This window comes from Salvelinus fontinalis, chromosome 4 (assembly GCF_029448725.1).
Source record: "Salvelinus fontinalis isolate EN_2023a chromosome 4, ASM2944872v1, whole genome shotgun sequence".
Classification (NCBI taxonomy): Eukaryota; Metazoa; Chordata; class Actinopteri; order Salmoniformes; family Salmonidae; genus Salvelinus; species Salvelinus fontinalis.
This window is the reverse complement of record NC_074668.1, coordinates 85539317-85544816: the sequence shown is the minus strand read 5'-3', so window position 1 is coordinate 85544816 and position 5500 is coordinate 85539317.

Genomic DNA, 5500 nt, shown 5'->3' with positions numbered 1-5500 from the left:
GCCTACACTAATAGCCCCCCTCCAACAGCCTACACTAATAATCCCCCCCCCCCACAGCCTACACTAATAACCCCCCACAGACTACACTAACAACCCCCCCACAGCCTACACTAATAACCACCCCTCTCACTGCCTACACTAATAACCCCCCCAGCCTACACTAATAACCCCCCCGCAGCCTACATTAATAACCCCCCCCCACAGCCTACATTAATAACCCCCCCCCACAGCCTACACTAATACGCCCCCCCCACAGCCTACACTAATAACTCCCCACAGACTACACTAACAACCCCCCCACAGCCTACACTAATAACCACCCCCTCTCACAGCCTACACTAATAAACCCCCCACAGCCTACACTAATAACCCCCCCCCCCACAGCCTACACTAATAGCCCCCCTCCAACAGCCTACACTAATAACCCCCCCACAGCCTACACTAACAACCCCCCCATTCTACACTAATAATCACCCTCAAATTCTACACTAACCCCCCCCCCATTCTACACTAACAACCCCCCATAGCCTACACTAACAACCCATCCCCGCAGCCTACACTAATAACCCCCCCCTCTCACAGCCTACACTAATACCCCCCCCCCCACAGCCTACACTAATAAACCCCCCACAGCCTACACTAATAACCCCCCCTCCACAGCCTACACTAATACCCCCCCCACCCCCCACACAGCCTACACTAATAACCCCCCCCACAGCCTACACTAACAACCCCCCCCCCCACAGCCTACACTTATAACCCCCCCACAGCCTACACTAACAACCCCCACACAGCCTACACTAATAACCCCACCACAGCCTACACTAATAAACCCCCACAGCCTACACTAATAACCCCCCCCCCCCACAGCCTACACTAATAACCCCCCCCCCCCCCCCCACAGCCTGCACTAATAACCCCCCACAGCCTACACGAATAACCCCCCTCTCACATCCTACACTAATAACCCCCCACAGCCTACACTACTAAACCCCCCACAGCCTACACTAATAACCCCCCCACAGCCTACACTAACAACCCACCCACAGCCTACACTAATAACTCCCCCCCACAGCCTACACGAATAACCCCCCTCTCACATCCTACACTAATAACCCCCCACAGCCTACACTAATAAACCCCCCACAGCCTACACTAATAACCCCCCCACAGCCTGCACTAATAACCCACCCATAGCCTACACTAACAACCCCCCCACAGCCTACACTAATAACTCCCCCCCCACAGCCTACACTAATAACTCCCCCCCCACAGCCTACACTAACAACCCACCCACAGCCTACACTAACAACCCCCCCCCCCAGCCTGCACTAATAACCCCCCCGCAGCCTACACTAACAACCCCCCCAGCCTACTCTAATAACCCCCCCGCAGCCTACATTAATAACCCCCCCACAGCCTACACTAATAACCCCCCCCCTCTCACAGCTTACACTAATAACCCACCCACAGCCTACACTAATAACCAACCCACAGCCTACACTAATAACCCCCCCACAGCCTACACTAATAACCCCCTTACAGCCTACACTAAACCCCCCCCTCTCACAGCCTACACTAAACCCCCCCCCCTCTCACAGCCTACACTAATAACCCCCCCCCCCACAGCCTACACTAATAAACCCCCCACAGCCTACACTAATAACCCCCTACAGTATACACTAATAACCCCCCCCCCCCCACAGCCTACACTAATAACTCCCCCACACACAGCCTACACTAATAACCCCCCCACCCGCTACACGAACTACCCCCCCACAGCCTACACTAATACCCCCCCTCTCACAGCCTACACTAATAACCCCCCCCACAGCCTACACTAATAACCCCCCCCCACAGCCTACACTAACAACCCACCCACAGCCTACACTAATAACCCACCCCCCCAGCCTACACTAATAACCCACCCCCCCAGCCTACACTAATAACCCCCCCCCCAGCCGACACTAATAAACCCCCACAGCCTACACTAACAACCCCCCCACATACTACACTAACAACCCCCCCACAGCCTACACTAACAATCCCCCCACAGCCTACACTAACAACCCACCCACAGCCTACACTAATAACCCACCCCCCAGTCTACACTAATTAACCCCCCACAGGCCTACACTAATAACCCCCCCACACAGCCTACACTAATACCCCCCCCACCAGCCTACACTAATAAGCCCCCCACAGTCTACGACTAATAACCCCCCTCTCACAGTCTACACTAATAACCCCCCCTCTCACAGTCTACACTAATAATCCCCCCCACAGCCTACACTAACAACCCTCCCACAGCCTACACTAATAACCCCCCCCCCCACAGCCTACACTAACAACCCACCCACAGCCTACACTAATAACCCCCCACAGCCTAAGCTAATAACCCCCCCACAGCCTACACGAATAACCACCCCCCTCTCACTGCCTACACTAATACCCCCCCCCCACAGCCTACACTAATAACTCCCCCCCCCACAGCCTACACTAATAACCCCCCACAGACTACACTAACAACCCCCCCCCCCCCACAGACGACACTAATAACCACCCCCTCTCACAGCCTACACTAATAAACCACCCACAGCTTACACTAATAAACCCCCCCCCCACAGCCTACACTAATAGCCCCCCTCCAACAGCCTACACTAATAATCCCCCCCCCCCCACAGCCTACACTAATAACCCCCCACAGACTACACTAACAACCCCCCCACAGCCTACACTAATAACCACCCCTCTCACTGCCTACACTAATAACCCCCCCAGCCTACACTAATTAACCCCCCCGCAGCCTACATTAATAACCCCCCCCCACAGCCTACATTAATAACCCCCCCCCACAGCCTACACTAATACGCCCCCCCCCACAGCCTACACTAATAACTCCCCACAGACTACACTAACAACCCCCCCCACAGCCTACACTAATAACCACCCCCTCTCACAGCCTACACTAATAAACCCCCCACAGCCTACACGAATAACCCCCCCCCCCACAGCCTACACTAATAGCCCCCCTCCAACAGCCTACACTAATAACCCCCCCACAGCCTACACGAACAACCCCCCCCATTCTACACGTAATAATCACCCTCAAATGCTACACTAACCCCCCCCCCCATTCTACACTAACAACCCCCCAGAGCCTACACTAACAACCCCCCCCCATAGCCTACACTAACAACCCCCCCCCCATTCGACACTAACAACCCCCCCCATAGCCTACACTAACAACCCCCCCCATTCTACACTGAACAACCCCCCCCCCATAGCCTACACTAACAACCCCCCCACCACAGCCAACACTAACAACCCCCCCCACAGCCTACACTAACACCCCCCCACCACAGCCTACACTAATAGCCCCCCTGCAACAGCCTACACTAATAACCCCCCCACAGCCTACACTAACAACCCCCCCCATTCTACACTAATGACCCCCCCCCCATTCTACACTAACAACCCCCCCCAATTCTACACTAACAACCCCCCCCCATAGCCTACACTAACAACCCCCCCATAGCCTACACTAGCAACCCCCCCCATTCTACACTAACAACCCCCCCATAGCCTACACTAACAACCCCCCCCATTCTACACTAACAACCCCCCCCCCCCATAGCCTACACTAACAACCCCCCCACCACAGCCAACACTAACAACCCCCCCCACAGCCTACACTAACAACCCCCCCACACCCTACACTAACAACCCCCCCACAGCCTACACTAACAACCCCCCCCACACCCTACACTAACACCCCCCCACCACAGCCAACACTAACAACCCCCCCACAGCCTACACTAACAACCCACCCACAGCCTACACTAATAACCCACCCACAGCCTACACTAACAACCCCCCCACAGCCTACACTAACAACCCCCCCACAGCCTACACTAACAACCCCCCCCACAGCCTACACTAACAACCCCCCCACAATCTACACAAATAACTCCCCCCCACACAGCCTACACTAATAACCCCCCCCCACACACAGCCTACACTAATACCCCCCCTCTCACAGCCTACACTAATAACCCCCCCCCCACAGCCTACACTAACAACCCCCCCACAGTCTACACTAACAACCCCCCCACAGTCTACACTAACAACCCCCCCACAGCCTACACTAACAACCCCCCCACAGCCTACACTAACAACCCCCCCACAGTCTACACTAGTAACCCACCCACAGCCTACACTAATACCCCCCCACAGCCTACACTAACAATCCCCCCACAGCCTACACTAACAACCCCCCCACAGCCTACACTAACAACCCCCCCACAGCCTACACTAACAATCCCCCCACAGCCTACACTAACAACCCACCCACAGCCTACACTAATAACCCACCCCCCAGCCTACACTACTTAACCCCCCACAGCCTACACTAATAACTCCCCCACACACAGCCTACACTAATAACCCCCCCACCCGCTACACTGACAAACCCCCCACAGCCTACACTAATACCCCCCTCTCACAGCCTACACTAATAACCCCCCCCCCACAGCCTACGCTAATAACCCCCCCACAGCCTACACTAACAACCCACCCCCAGCCTACACTAATAACCCACCCCCCCCAGCCTACACTAATAAACCCCCCACAGCCTACACTAACAACCCCCCCACAGCCTACACTAACAACCCCCCCACAGCCTACACTAACAACCCCCCCACAGCCTACACTAACAATCCCCCCTCTCACTGCCTACACTAATAACCCCCCCAGCCTACACTAATAACCCCCCCCGCAGCCTACATTAATAACCCCCCCCCACAGCCTACATTAATAACCCCCCCCACAGCCTACACTAATACGCCCCCCCCCCCCACAGCCTACACTAATAACTCCCCACAGACTACACTAATAAACCCCCCACAGCCTACACTAATAACCCCCCCCCCACAGCCTACACTAATAGCCCCCCTCCAACAGCCTACACTAATAACCCCCCCACAGCCTACACTAACAACCCCCCCATTCTACACTAATAATCCCCCTCAAATTCTACACTAACCCCCCCCATTCTACACTAACAAACCCCCCCCATAGCCTACACTAACAACCCCCCCCCATAGCCTACACTAACAACCCCCCCCATTCTACACTAACAACCCCCCCCATAGCCTACACTAACAACCCCCCCCCCCATTCTACACTAACAACCCCCCCCCCATAGCCTACACTAACAACCCCCCACCACAGCCAACACTAACAACCCCCCCACAGCCTACACTAACACCCCCCCACCACAGCCTACACTAATAGCCCCCCTCCAACAGCCTACACTAATAACCCCCCCACAGCCTACACTAACAACCCCCCCATTCTACACTAATAACCCCCCCCCATTCTACACTAACAACCCCCCCAAGTCTACACTAACAACCCCCCCCATAGCCTACACTAACAACCCCCCCATAGCCTACACTAACAACCCCCCCCATTCTACACTAACAACCACCCCCCCATA